A 15,518-nucleotide genomic window follows, 5' to 3' on the forward strand; every position below is an offset into this window, starting at 1 on the left:
AGAGACTGCCCCGGTCACTTGCCGTGACCTCCTGCCCGTTCTTCCAGAGACTGTCCCGGTCACCTGCTCTGACTGCCTGCCTGGTCGCCACCCGCTCCCTTACAAGGACCCATTACAGTTTGCTCGGGCCATGGAACCCGGTGGCACCCAAGCTCCCTCGCTCTTGGACCTGTGTCATGTACTGTCCCGTCAGAGGTCCCAACAGGAGTCCATCCTGGGTCACCTGCGGAATGTCTATTCTCGCCTGGACACTCTGATTGCTCCGCCAGCAACCTCCGCCAGTGCCATGACTCGCAATCCGGCAGCTCCACTGCCCACTAATACCATGGTATCCTACCCCGGACCCCGGCTTTCTGCACCTCCTCGCTTCGGAAGCGACTCCGCCCAGGCTCGGGGCTTCATAAATCAGTGCACCCTGCACTTTGAACTCCTGTCCCACCAGTTTAACTCCGACCGGGCCAAAATTGCCTTCATCATGTCCCATCTCACCGGGGAGGCCCTGGCCTGGCTAAATCCTCTATGGGAGAGAGGAGACCCCCTGGTGTCCGACTTGCCTGCCTTTCTCACGGCTTTCCGGAAAGTCTTCGACGAACCCGGACGGAAGACCTCATCCGCATCATCACTGCTACGCCTCCGTCAGGGAAGTCTCACCGTGGGCCAATATGCCATACGGTTCCGTACCCTTGCCTCGGAGCTGGCCTGGGATAACGACGCTCTGGTATCCGTCTTCTGGGAGGGTCTGTGCGGCCGTATTAAAGATGAACTTGCCGGTCGGGACATTCCTACCACTCTCGATGACCTAATAACTCTTGCCACCCGGATTGACCTACGGTTCCTGGAGCGCGCCAAAGAGGTCACCCGTGAGAGGAGGTTTCCACGTCTAGCTCCTACTTTTCAGAAACCCGTCACTCCCTCCGTCTCTCCCCAGGTACACTCTCCTGAGCCTATGCAGGTCGACCAGACTAAGATGGTCAAAACCCGTCAGGACTTACGCCGTGCCGAGGGGAACTGCTTCTACTGTGGCAGTAAGGAGCACCGGATCCGTGCCTGCCCGGAGAGGTCGGGAAACGCCTGTGTCTAGGTTCGCTCAGAGAGGTCGACCTAGACAAGAATAAATCCTCTCCATCTCTGCTGCTGTCAGTCTCAATCGTCTGCGGGGAGAACCGTTATTTCGAACTAGCCCAACTTGACTCTGGAGCAGCCGGGAATCTTATATCACAGTCCCTGGTAGAGAAATACCGCATCCCCACCAAACCTCTGGCTGTACCCTTGTCTGTTGCTGCCGTGGATGGGGGTCTCTTACCACGCCCCATCCAACTCATCACCGAATCCATTACTCTGCAGGTGGGAATGCTGCATTCTGAGAGTATCTCCTTTCATGTTCTGCCTGGACTCTCTCACGCCCTCTTGCTAGGTCTACCTTGGCTCCAGAGACATGCACCCGTGCTTGACTGGCAGACCGGAGAAGTCCTTCGCTGGGGACAGGACTGCCATAAGACCTGTCTGGTTCCCGTCCATCCCGTCCGTCCTTCTCCTACCCCAGCTAATCTACCTGGACTTCTGATTCCTTATTGGTCTTATGCTGATGTCTTTAATAAAAAGGAGGCAGAGACACTACCCCCTCATAGACCATACGACTGCCCTATCGACCTGTTACCCGGTACTACTCCTCCCCGTGGGCGTATTTATCCATTATCCGCTGCTGAGACCCGGTCGATGTCCGAATATACTGAGGAGAATCTGGCCAGGGGATTCATCCGGAAATCTACCTCCCCGGCGGGAGCAAGCTTCTTTTTCGTCAAAAAGAAGGACGGCTCTCTCCGTCCCTGTATAGACTATAGAGGCCTTAACCAGATCACGGTGAAGAATAAGTAAGCCCCTTCCGCTCATTCCGGAGTTATTTGATCGTCTGAGGGGGGCTAGAATCTTCACCAAACTGGACCTCCGTGGGGCGTACAACCTGGTTCGTATCCGTCAGGGGGATGAATGGAAGACGGCATTCAACACCCGGGACGGCCACTATGAATATCTGGTAATGCCCTTTGGTCTCTGTAACGCTACTGCCGTCTTTCAAGAGTTGGTCAATGACATCTTTCGGGACCTTCTCTACTCCTGCGTAGTGGTGTACCTGGACGACATCTTGGTCTTCTCTCCGGATCTCCAGACTCACCAGAGGGACGTTCGTCAGGTCCTGCTCAGGCTCAGGCAGAATCACCTCTTCGCTAAATACGAGAAGTGCCTCTTTGAGCAGACCTCGCTTCCGTTTTTGGGCTACATTATTTCTCAGACCGGCCTACGAATGGATCCAGAGAAACTGTCTGCCATCGAGAAATGGCCTCAACCGGAGGGGTTGAAGGCCATTCAGCGGTTCCTGGGCTTCGCCAACTACTACCGCCTCTTCATACCGCACTTCTCTTCCCGGACTGCCCCAATTTCCGCGCTCACCCGTAAGGGTACTAATCCCAAAGAGTGGCCGCCCGAATCAGAGGAGGCCTTTCTTTCCTTAAAACAGGCCTTCTCTTCCGCCCCGGTGCTGCATCGCCCGGACGGCAACAAGCAGTTCTTCCTGGAAGTTGACGCCTCCTCCTCTGGAGCCGGAGCGGTACTTACTCAAAAATCATCTTCCGGGAGGATGGTAACTTGCGGCTTCTTCTCTAAACTCTTCTCCTCCTCAGAGCGCAATTATTCCATAGGAGACCGAGAGTTATTGGCCATCAAACTGGCATTGGAGGAGTGGCGTTACCTGCTCGAGGGGGCTCTTCACCCGGTAATAATTTACACTGACCACAAGAACTTGGCTTATCTCCAGCATGCCCAGAGACTTAACCCGCGCCAAGCCCGGTGGTCCTTGTTTTTTGCTCGCTTTGATTTTCTTCTTCATTTTCGCCCGGCTGACAAAAACGTCAAGGCGGACGCCTTGTCTCGATCCTTTCTGGTGTCTGATCTCGAGGAAGATCCGAAACACATCATCGATCCCGCCAGAGTAATGCAGGTGGCTCCCGTGAGTCTAAATCGTCTCCCTCCCGGAAATACGTTCGTGTCAGTACATGATCGGGAGAAGATCCTTCACTGGGGTCACTCGTCTAAACTGGCTGGCCACGCCGGCCAGAAAAAGACCCTCCAGCTTATTACCCGGCACTACTGGTGGCCTACCCTGCACAAGGACGTAATAGACTTTGTTTCTGCCTGTGTGTCCTGCGCCCGCAACAAGGTTCTGAGACATCTGCCAGCCGGTCGCCTCCTTCCGCTTTCTGTACCTGCTGCCCCCTGGCAGCATATAGCAATGGACTTTATAACTGACCTCCCAGTCTCTGCCGGTTGTACGGTCATTTGGGTGGTCGCTGACCGCTTCTCCAAGATGGCTCATTTCGTTCCCCTGCCAGGCCTCCCATCTGCACCCGAGCTAGCTAAAGACTTTATTCGTCACATCTTCCATCTTCATGGCCTGCCCCTCCACATCGTGTCGGATCGTGGGGTACAGTTCACCTCACGCTTCTGGAGAGCCACTTGTAAACTGCTAGACGTCACCCTGGACTTCTCTTCCGCTTACCACCCACAGTCCAATGGTCAAGTGGAGCGGATCAATCAGAACCTGACCAGTTCCCTCCGGCACTTCGTTAATGCCCATCATTCAGACTGGGTGGATCTCCTACCATGGGCCGAGTTCTCTTATAACAATCACGAGAGCGAATCCTCCTCCAAATCCCCGTTTTTTGTAGTCTTCGGTCAGCATCCTCGGATTTCTTTTCCTGTCTCCACCTCTGTGGACAACCCGGCTGCGGAATCTCTCGTTGGCAAATTTTCCTCCATTTGGGAGAGTACCCGATCCGCACTCCTTCAGTCGTCCGAACGGATGAAAAGACACGCTGACAAAAAACGCCTGGATCCTCCACAATTTCGTCCTGGAGATAAAGTCTGGCTCTCATCTAAATATGTCCGACTCAAGATACCTTCTTACAAGTTAGGGCCTCGGTTCATCGGCCCTCTGGAGGTCATCAGTCAGATCAACCCGGTGGCCTATAAATTGAAACTCCCGGCCAACTTATGGATCCCTAACGCCTTCCATGTATCTCTCCTCAAACCTGTGGTACTTAACTCTTTTTCCAAGTCTACAGGTACGCCTCCTGCTCCGGTTTCTGCTGAGGAAGAGTTTGAGGTAGAGAACATTCTTGCCACCAAAAGGGTAAGAGGAAAGACCATTTTTCTAGTAGATTGGAAGGGGTTTGGTCCTGAGGAGAGAACGTGGGAGCTCCGGGAGAACATCCATGCCCAGCTCATCCTTGCTAAATTTCTGTCTGGCCTAAAAAAGGGGGGGCCTAAAGGGGGGGTACTGTAGTGCCGGCGTCCCTGCCCTCTGCTAGGCAGGGACGCTGTTCCCCTCACCTCTCTGCTCCGTGCCCGCCGTCCTCATCCCGCTCTGCTGGCAGCGCGCGCTCCTTCCCGGAAACTGTGCTTAGGGCGCGCGCGCTCTCCCTCCCTCTTTAAGGGGCCGCGCGCGCCGTCCTAAGGAGTCCCCGGCCAATGGCCGGAGGACTTCACCATATATAAGGCACCTCCTCCAAAATGGAGGTGCCCGAGCAATGTTGTTGCACTGTTCACCACTCTGCTTGAGCCCTCAGGTCCCGTTGCCAGTTACCTGCCAGATACCTGCCAGATTCCTGCCAGCTTGCTGTCTTATTCCTGCCTGATATTCTGCTACCTGCCTGCTAGCCTGAGGTCCGACGGTCTGCCTTACAACTCCTGTCAGTCTGTCTAAGGACCAGCTTGCCCGCTCACCTGGGAGCACACATCTGCTACCTGCCTGCTAGCCTACCTGAAGGCCCCGCCGTCACGTGCTGTGACCACCTGCCTGTCCAGTGACTCCTGCCCGCTCACCTGGGAGCGCTCATCTGCCGCCTGTCTGTTGGTCTTCCTGGAGGCTCCGCCGTCACATGCTGTGACCACCCGTTTATCCAGAGACTCTCGCCTGCTCAACTGGGAGCTCACGTCTACCATCAGCCGCCACAGGTCGTACCAACCCTTTACCCAGAGACTGCCCCGGTCACTTGCCGTGACCATCTGCCCGTTCACCCAGAGACTGCCCTGGTCACTTGCCGTGACCATCTGCCCGTTCATCCAAAGACTGCCCCGGTCACTTGCCGTGACCTCCTGCCCGTTCTTCCAGAGACTGTCCCGGTCACCTGCTGTGACTGCCTGCCTGGTCGCCACCCGCTCCCTTACAAGGACCGCCCCCTTGTATAGTAGCTCAGAGGTTCCGCCTCCCAGACCCGTTACAGTATACTCCTGAACCAAAATGAATAAATATATGAATGTATGAATGAATGAATGAATGAATGAATAAATGAAAAAATGAATGAATGAATTGTTGTGTTTACTCAGAAAATGTAAACATTTTTTTCCTTAGCAATATATATTTAATGAAGCAATACTCTTGTATTAGACATTACTTTATTAAATATTAATGTGTTTTCTCAAATGAGATATTGAACTCAAATAAAATCAAATGAGAATTAAAAAATGAAAAAATAGAAAAATAAGAAGTATAAAGTAAGAATAAAATTTTAAAAATGAAAAATAAAATTAAGAGTAAAAATAAGAATAAAAATAAAAATAAGGCCTTTAAATTTTAATGACAAATGCAGAGTAATTATATTCTCCATAAAAAATACCCTTATAGCTCCATTATCTGGATGATTTCATATTTGTCATAACCTTGTACCACCAAAAAATATTAAATTATGCAACTTTGCATGTAATACCCTTCTTAATTATACCATAGTACCTTATTATTATTTCTTCTTTATTAAAATGTGTGGAAAATAAGTATTGATCAAAAGTGATTATGTAATCAGGATCAAAAACACATTTTCCCCCTTAATACCAAAAATATTATTTTATAAAATTTATGTATATATCAGAACCCAATTAAAAATAATTATTCTTCTAGAAATATTGTGCATAAATTTCATATTGATGAGTAGCATAGATTTGACTAAAGAGAGGTGTGTACCTATTTAGGTAACCATTAAAAATAATATTATAGTTATTCAAGAATATTATCATGTGGAAAATTATTCTAAATATAAATTTGCTTTGTAAACCATTTTGATGTGTGGTTGCCCTTATCCACTATTAGTTAAATCAAGAAATAATAATTATTAAAGAAATATAGAAATATATATATGTAGATAATACCTAATTATGTATTATAATTTCCTCAGAATTAAATATATTTTTGTACCTTCACATAAAGAAACATTTTTTTTTTTAAACATACAAACATACGAGGCCTCTGTCACATCAATCACACTTAGCAGCTGCTGATTTACTCATCTGTCACCTTCACTCTGACATTCACAGATCTGTTCAACTCAAACATTCCACATATGAAGTTTTAGATATATATATATATATTTAACCCAAAATTGTTGTATCCCAATTTATTAACGCGCATTGCCATATCAATTGAATATCTTTATATTTCTTTTTATATTCCCCAAGTACATATTATATAATATGAGAGTAAGTCACTGGAATTTCAGACACTTGAAAAAACTCTTGTCTTAGATTCTTTCTTCACTGGCTGCCCGGTCTTAAGTTACATCAGTTGAAAATAGAATGAATGGGATCCTATACTATTAGCTCAAAGTTCAAAGGCCGCAGCTGTCACACGTCATGCTGTAAAGCTTCTTTAATTTGCACGAACACTTCATGCACAGAAAATATTAGCAACACAAAAGAATTAATAAGTATTACATATATATTATAGTTCAACTAGATATATTGTTATTATTTTAAAATGTTATACACATAAAATCATGCAATTTTTTCACTTCCTGTGTGAATAAAGAAATAAATCCATTTTAGAGTTCTTTGATCAAATCCTGCTTTGGAATGAAAACTCTAAGGAAATATAAGAAAATAAAATTAAATATCAAATTCATACAGAAACAGAATTCTTTAAATATCTTATAGATATATTGGTTGGTTCTAATGTAATTCAAAATATTGCTACTTAAAGTTATATATATATGAAATTCTAATTTATTAAATAATATGTATATATACAGTACAGACCAAAAGTTTGGACACACCTTCTCACTTAAAGATTTTTCTGTATTTTCATGACTATGAAAATTGTACATTCACACTGAAGGCATCGAAACTATGAATTAACACATGTGGATTTATATACTTAACAAAAAAGTGTGAAACAACTGAAAATATGTCTTATATTCTAGGTTCTTAAAAGCAGCCACCTTATGCTTTGATGACTGCTTTGCACACTCTTGGCCTTCTCTTGTTGAGCTTCAAGAGGTAGTCACCGGAAATGGTCTTCCAACAATCTTGAAGGAGTTCCCAGAGATGCTTAGCACTTGTTGGCCCTTTTGCCTTCACTCTGCGGTCCAGCTCACCCCAAACCATCTTGATTGGGTTCAGGTCTGGTGACTGTGGAGGCCAGGTCATCTGGCGTAACACCCCATCACTCTCCTTCTTGGTCAAATAGCCCTTACACAGCCTGGAGGTGTGTTTGGGGTCATTGGTCTGTTGAAAAAGAAATGATGGTCCAACTAAACACAAACTGGATGGAATAACATGCCGCTGAAAGATGCTGTGGTAGCCATGCTGGCTCAGTATGCCTTCAATTTTGAATAAATCCCCAACAGTGTCACCAGCAAAGCACTCCCACACCATCACACCTCCTCCTCCATGCTTCACGGTGGGAACCAGGTATGTAGAGTCCATCCGTTCACCTTTTCTGCGTCACACAAAGACACAGTGGTTGGAACCAAAGATCTCAAATTTGGACTCATCAGACCAGAGCACAGATTTCCACTGGTCTAATGTCCATTCCTTGTGTTCTTTAGCCCAAACAAGTCTCTTCTGCTTGTTGCCTGTCCTTAGCAGTAGTTTCCTAGCAGCTATTTTACCATGAAGGCCTGCTGCGCAAAGTCTCCTCTTAACAGTTGTTGTAGAGATGTGTCTGCTGCTAGAACTCTGTGTGGCATTGACCTGGTCTCTAATCTGAGCTGCTGTTAACCTGCGATTTCTGAGGCTGGTGACTCGGATAAACTTATCCTCAGAAGCAGAGGTGACTCTTGGTCTTCCTTTCCTAGGGCGGTCCTCATGTGAGCCAGTTTCTTTGTAGCGCTTGATGGTTTTTGCAACTGCACTTGGGGACACTTTCAAAGTTTGCCCAATTTTTCAGACTGACTGACCTTCATTTCTTAAAGTAATGATGGCCACTCATTTTTCTTTACTTAGCTGCTTTTTTCTTGCCATAATACAAATTCTAACAGTTTATTCAGTAGGACTATCAGCTGTGTATCCACCTGACTTCTGCACAACACAACTGATGGTCCCAACCCCATTTATAAGGCAAGAAATCCCACTTATTAAACCTGACAGGGCACACCTGTGAAGTGAAAACCATTTCCGGTGACTACCTCTTGAAGCTCATCAAGAGAATGCCAAGAGTGTGCAAAGCAGTCATCAAAGCAAAAGGTGGCTACTTTGAAGAACCTAGAATATAAGACATATTTTCAGTTGTTTCACACTTTTTTGTTAAGTATATAATTCCACATGTGTTAATTCATAGTTTTGATGCCTTCAGTGTGAATGTACAATTTTCATAGTTATGAAAATACAGAAAAATCTATAAATGAGAAGGTGTGTCCAAACTTTTGGTCTGTACTGTATATATTTTATAAAAGTATATATAAATACAATTATACGCAATCTCTACTTAGACAAGTGTATATATATATATATATATACATATATATATATATATATGAACTATTAGAAACTATGTAACTATAATTTTACTGTATAAGATTATAAATAAATATTGAGACATTGTATTACATTTTGATACAACATTATAATTACAGTTTTTCCTTAGCCACTCCCTAAACCAAATCTTCTGTCTCTCTCAAATATCTCCAGAAATGCCCTATTTAGGAAAGACATTTTTCTATCCTTCAAAACCTCAGAGAACTGCCTGTTCTTCTGTCCACATTCCATGACGTCACAGTGAGTTGGTCGTCTCACCTGTCTCTGTCCATCAGTTTCAGCCATTTTCCTTTTTAGAGAATCACAGTTCTGACTGAGAATTAACTCATTCTGTAGAGAGATGGATCTTTGCACTGGCTGATATGGCTTATAACATATATGAAATCTTCTGCGTATTTGATAGAGTTCACTATGGGGATGACTCAGTCTAGGAGAGTTTGATTTTGGCTTTTGGTAAGATTTTACCTTTCCTGGTTTTATAAGTTTAGCTTGATTTATTTTCTTTTCACGATTCTCATGTTTTCTAACAAAATCCAGCATCTGCGCACATTCAAATAATGAATTTTTTTGTGATGCCATAACTTGGGAAACTGAATTTAGGAATTTGAATTTTTGTACAAAAGTTGTTATCATATGTTGTACTTTTCCATTTTTGATTAGAGCTTTGTACAACCGTTCAAATATGGACATGAATGTATATGTACATTCCTTCCTACCAATTATTAGTTTCTGCAGATCTTCTATGTTGGGAAAATCCTTTGTGACACAATAAATCAAATATCTTAATCTGTCCGAATCATTTTCCCATCCATTAGGAGAGTCAGTTTCACATGGCATTAAATGTAAACGTCTGGACAATGTCACAGGAATGCATATTTTAAATAATTGATTCCTCTCCTCATTGGATAAATCAAACTTATCAGAGAAGCTCTCAAATGTCTCTGAATTTCTACAGGCATGAATTTTGACATCATATTTTGGCATGATTTTGTATAATTTCAGCAAATTTTTCCTCATTTTAATTTGGAGTTGAGCCTGGGTAATTCCAGAATTCTCTGATATTTTTAGTGGCTCTTGTACGTCCGTTCCTCCTATGTCACTCACGTCTCCTCCCACATCACCTAGTATGTCGGTTTCTCGTATGTCAGTCATGTCTCCTCCCATGTCATGTTTCTGTATGTCCGTCTCTTGGTCAGACCCAAGGTCACCTTCAGTTACAGACACGTGTCTTACTTCTTGTTCATTTTCCACATTACAGTCAGAATCAGTATCACCGTCTGACACTTCTACAATATTTTCCTGCTTAGAAATCTCTAACACAAGACTATGAAAAAAATCTACCAAATGTAGAATATTTCTCAATTTCTGTTTGTCTCTATTTACCAATTTAGAAGTTAACTGTAAATTCTGCAATTCACATTCTTTGTATAAACTGAGCCACAAAACTTCTATGTCATCTCCTACATTAACTTTGAAATTAATATTACTTTGTTTAGCAAAAGAAGAAATTATATCCATATTTTGCTTACCTTAAGATTCCTTGGCTTCTCTTTATCAGCACGTCCTGTCTTCAGTTCGTCTGATTCTTTTCCTGTGTGATTCTGTTCCTTGTTAGTACCTCTGCTTCCTGTCTTTCCTCAGTCTGTAGGTCCTTTCTGCTTCTTGTGACAAACTAGTGAATTTACTGACACGTGAACAACAGCTGTTCAGCTCGTCAGGACTCCCCCCTTGTTCACGGAAGAAATTCACTTACTTAATTTAAAAAAAAAAAAAACAGGACTGGCTGGCTCACCATTGTAAAATAATACTCTTCCTGTATTATTTTTTTCTACTGAGGACTTCTCAAAGTATCAATATCATGATATTCTTATAAAAAATGTATCTATTTATTCTTGGATTGTCCATTAAAAAGAATCAGATTGCAGCAGGTACATACAATAATTAGTTATAAAGTAATTGTCCATTTGTCCATAATTAGCTTAATTGTTGAGATTCACCCATCTTTCCTTGGATCCTGGCTGGTAAATCATGTCTTTGTCCAGCATGTGTCCAGGCCTACATGTCATCTGCTTCTCAGCATGAAGATTCTGTGTCTTGTGGGGTGGGCAGAGCAAGAGAGCCCCCCATTTCTGTACCATGGGCTTTTATAGCCAGTCGTATGGACACCTGTTCTACATATGGTAGTGAACCAAATATACACACACAAATAGCGCATGTCAACTAGACACGATGGCTGAGGCATAGAACTCAGAAAAATGATTATCGATTAACATTCCAAATGAATTTCCATAATTAACCATTTAACAGAGACCGCCTGGGAATGCCAGGTGCTGTAGGCTTTTGCTTTTTCCTTCCTTCCACCAGCAGGGGGCACTTTTTTCTATGCCTTTTTTCCATTCCCTTTCACAAGTGCACACATTCATTCTCTTTTCTTTTTTTCATTTGCTTTCTCTCTTGCGCTATTTCATCTCTGCAAAATACCAGCATCCTTCTGATCACCGTGGGCCTCCAGCATTGTTGCTTCTTTACTTTTAATACTAGGCTCCTTTTCACCAGGACCAGCGTCTCCCGGGTGGCTGGAGGCAACCACCGGTAACCCCAAGCAGAAGGCCTTTGCAGGCAACACGACCCTCCCCCCTGAAGAGCAGCTCAATGTCACTGGTAACCATCTCACCCTCTTCCTTCATTCACCCCTGGACGTCTCGCTCAGCCCCCAAGTTACGGGTCCAGCTTGCTCTTTCTGTCACATTACCGCGATGAAGGGTTTAGGGTGCAGGAGACCCTGCGACGAGCCATTTTTGAAGACACCTGATTCGGCGGGTGAATCACTGCTAAATTAACAACACCTGTAGGGACGGCACAGCCTTTGCATGGACCCTTCGGAGCCCGCCCCGTCACGGCCAGATTGCTCACCACCAAGCGATCCTGAGAAAGGCTGGCCGGGCGATGGATCAAGCAGCGTCTATTGACCATACCACCTTGGATACGCCTCATCTTGTCTGATCTCGGAAGCAAAGCAGGGCTGGGCTCGGACAGTACTTGGATGGGGGACCTCCTGGGAACATCGGGTGCTGTAGACCATTTTGATGACGTTTTGCCCTACTGCCCAGCTCGGCTAGCATGGAACGGCGCCTTGCCGGACACCGACCTTAAGTAACTTAGATGATGGAAGCCCCAAGGCCTCTGAGCCAGTTGGCAGCTAAGTACGCTACCACCCAGGCCTGACACCGAGCTCCTTGCCACGGCTAGGAGTGCTTATTGACTCCGCAGCTCGCCGTGTGGAAATGATGGCGTTAAAAGCACCCGGAGCCGTGAAGGGGCCAGGCTTTCAGCAGGTGCCCAGGGAAGGTTTTGGATGCCGGCCGCCTAGCGAGGGCCAGCAGAAGTAACATGTTTCTCTGCAAAGAAGCTTGTGTAACCAAGCCAGACGGCTGACAAGGAGTTAACCTCAGTGCAAGGAAGGCAAGGAAGGTGCGGAAGGAATTGGGGAGGGGGGGTGGTGATTCCTGCTAGGGCCCTGAAATTATAAAACAGGCAGGAGAGCCTGACGCATGGTGACGGAGAGGTTGTAGGGGCAGATAGGGGTTGTTGTCACGTGCGAGCACGTGTGCATGCTGGCTTGTGTGTGAGAGTGCGCTTCCTAGGTGTGGCGCGCTGCAGACAGTCAAAGGGATTGTTCCCTTTCATTAAAAGTTAATCCCCGGCTGCAGGCTATTAGAAAGCAACTAACCGCGCTCTACTCACCCTACCCGGGTCTACCGGTGAGTCTCGCCTCTGCTCCCGGCCTGTGGCATTGGCCGTGAAGCTGACGTTCCGTCGACAGCGCTGCAGCCGATCAGTGAGCTCAGCGGCTCTGAGTGGGGCCTTCTGTCTACAAGACCTTTTAAGGAAGCCAGCAAAAAAATTGAAGAGAATGGAAAGCACAAAAGGACCTGGTCTTGCTGAGCACTGGAAAGGGCAGCCGGTAGCCAGACGTCAAAGTAGAAAAGCAGCAAGTGAGAGGCTTGTCTCTGCCTACGGCCACACCACCCTGAACATACCCAATCTCGTCTGATCTTGGAAGCCAAGCAGGGTTGGGCCCGGTTAGTACATGGATGGGAGACCGCCTGGGAATACCAGGTGCTGTAGACTTTTGCTTTTTCCTTCCTTCCACCAGCAGGGGGCACTCTCTTCTATGCCTTTTTTCCATTCCCTTTCACAAGTGCACAAATTCATTCTCTTTTCTTTTTTTCATTTGCTTTCTCTCTTGCGCTATTTCATCTCTGCAAAATACCAGCATCCTTCTGATCACCGTGGGCCTCCAGCATTGTTGCTTCTTTACTTTTAATACTAGGCTCCTTTTCACCAGGACCAGCGTCTCCCGCGTGGCTGGAGGCAACCACCGGTAACCCCAAGCAGAAGACCTTTGAAGGCAACACGACCCTCCCCCCTGAAGAGCAGCTCAAAGTCACTGGCAACCATCTCACCCTCTTCCTTCATTCACCCCTGAACGTCTCACTCCGCCCCCAAGTTACGGGTCCAGCTTGCTCTTTCTGTCACATTACCGCGATGAAGGGTTTAGCCTGCAGGAGACCCTGCGCCGAGCCATTTTTGAAGACACCTGATGCGACGGGTGAATCACTGCTAAACAAACCACACCTGTAGGGACGGCACAGACTTTGCATGGACCCTTCGGAGCCCGCCCCGTCACGGCCAGATTGCTCGCCACCAAGCGATCCTGAGAAAGGCTGGCCGGGCGATGGATCGAGCAGCTTCTACTGGCCATACCACCTTGGATACGCCCGATCTCATCTGATAATATCACAGCGTACCATAGCAATCAGTAATATCCATCTAATTATTATCAAAATATTAAAATAAATTATGTTTGGAATAATAAGCAATAATAGATAATAATTCATTATCAATCAAGTTCTCCATATGATAGAACATTTTTATGTCATAGGTGTAATTACCTTTTCCAACTCATAGGTGTCAGTGTATTTTGAAAAAACAATTTTTTATATCTTTATTAAACCAATAATATCAAAGAATGTATACTCCTGAACCAAAATGAATAAATATATGAATGTATGAATGAATGAATAAATGAATGAATGAATTGTTGTGTTTACTCAGAAAATGTAAATATTTTTTCCTTAGCAATATATATTTAATGAAGCAATACTCTTGTATTAGACATTACTTTATTAAATATTAATGTGTTTTCTCAATTGAGATATTGAACTCAAATAAAATCAAATGAGAATTAAAAAATGAAAAAATAGAAAAATAAGAAGTATAAAGTAAGAATAAAATTTTAAAAATGAAAAATAAAATTAAGAGTAAAAATAAGAATAAAAATAAAAATAAGGCCTTTAAATTTTAATGACAAATGCAGAGTAATTATATTCTCCATAAAAAATACCCTTATATCTCCATTATCTGGATGATTTCATATTTGTCATAACCTTGTACCACCAAAAAATATTAAATTATGCAACTTTGCATGTAATACCCTTCTTAATTATACCATAGTACATTAATATTATTTCTTCTTTATTAAAATGTGTGGAAAATAAGTATTGATCAAAAGTGATTATGTAATCAGGATCAAAAACACATTTTCCCCCTTAATACCAAAAATATTATTTTATAAAATTTATGTATATATCAGAACCAAATCAAAAATAATTATTCTTCTAGAAATATTGTGCATAAATTTCATATCGATGAGTAGCATAGATTTGACTAAAGAGAGGTGTGTACCTATTTAGGTAACCATTAAAAATAATATTATAGTTATTCAAGAATATTATCATGTGGAAAATTATTCTAAATATAAATTTGCTTTGTAAACCATTTTGATGTGTGGTTGCCCTTATCCACTATTAGTTAAATCAAGAAATAATAATTATTAAAGAAATATAGAAATATATATATGTAGATAATGCCTAATTATGTATTATAATTTCCTCAGAATCAAATATATTTTTGTACCTTCACATAAAGAAACATTTTTTTTTTTTCAAACATACAAACATACGAGGCCTCTTTCACATCAATCACACTTAGCAGCTGCTGATTTACTCATCTGTCACCTTCACTCTGACATTCACAGATCTGTTCAACTCAAACATTCCACATATGAAGTTTTAGATATATATATATATTTAACCCAAAATTGTTGTATCCCAATTTATTAATGTGCATTGCCATATCATTTGAATATCTTTATATTTCTTTGAATATTCCCCAAGTACATATTATATAATATGAGAGTAAGTCACTGGAATTTCAGACACTTGAAAAAACTTGTCTTAGATTCTTTTTTCACTGGCTTCCCGGTCTTAAGTTACATCAGTTGAAAATAGAATGAATGGGATCCTATACTATTAGCTCAATGTTCAAAGGCCGCAGCTGTCACACGTCATGCTGTAAAGCTACTTTAATTTGCACGAACACTTCATGCACAGAAAATATTAGCAACACAAAAGAATTAATAAGTATTACATATATATTATAGTTCAACTAGATATATTGTTATTATTTTAAAATGTTATACACATAAAATCATGCAATTTTTTCACTTCCTGTGTGAATAAAGAAATAAATCCATTTTAGAGCTCTTTGATCAAATCCTGCTTTGGAATGAAAACTCTAAGGAAATATAAGAAAATAAAATTAAATATCAAATTCATACAGAAACAGAATTATTTAAATATCTTATACATATATTGGTT

The 15,518-nt window shown here is 43.4% G+C and overlaps 1 non-coding gene and 1 pseudogene across 1 annotated transcript; both read left to right on the plus strand.

Moving 5' to 3' along the window:
- Window positions 1-11,756: 11,756 nt before the first annotated feature.
- On the plus strand, window positions 11,757-11,876 carry LOC141269970 (5S ribosomal RNA; annotated as a pseudogene).
- Window positions 11,877-12,808: 932 nt separating this feature from the next.
- On the plus strand, window positions 12,809-12,927 carry LOC141266633 (5S ribosomal RNA). Its single transcript, XR_012320663.1, has one exon. It is a non-coding gene; the product is annotated as a 5S ribosomal RNA (ribosomal RNA).
- Window positions 12,928-15,518: the final 2,591 nt, after the last annotated feature.

This window comes from Phyllobates terribilis, unplaced genomic scaffold (assembly GCF_046119375.1).
Source record: "Phyllobates terribilis strain yellow unplaced genomic scaffold, ASM4611937v1 Scaffold_4__5_contigs__length_816908805, whole genome shotgun sequence".
NCBI lineage: Eukaryota > Metazoa > Chordata > Amphibia > Anura > Dendrobatidae > Phyllobates > Phyllobates terribilis.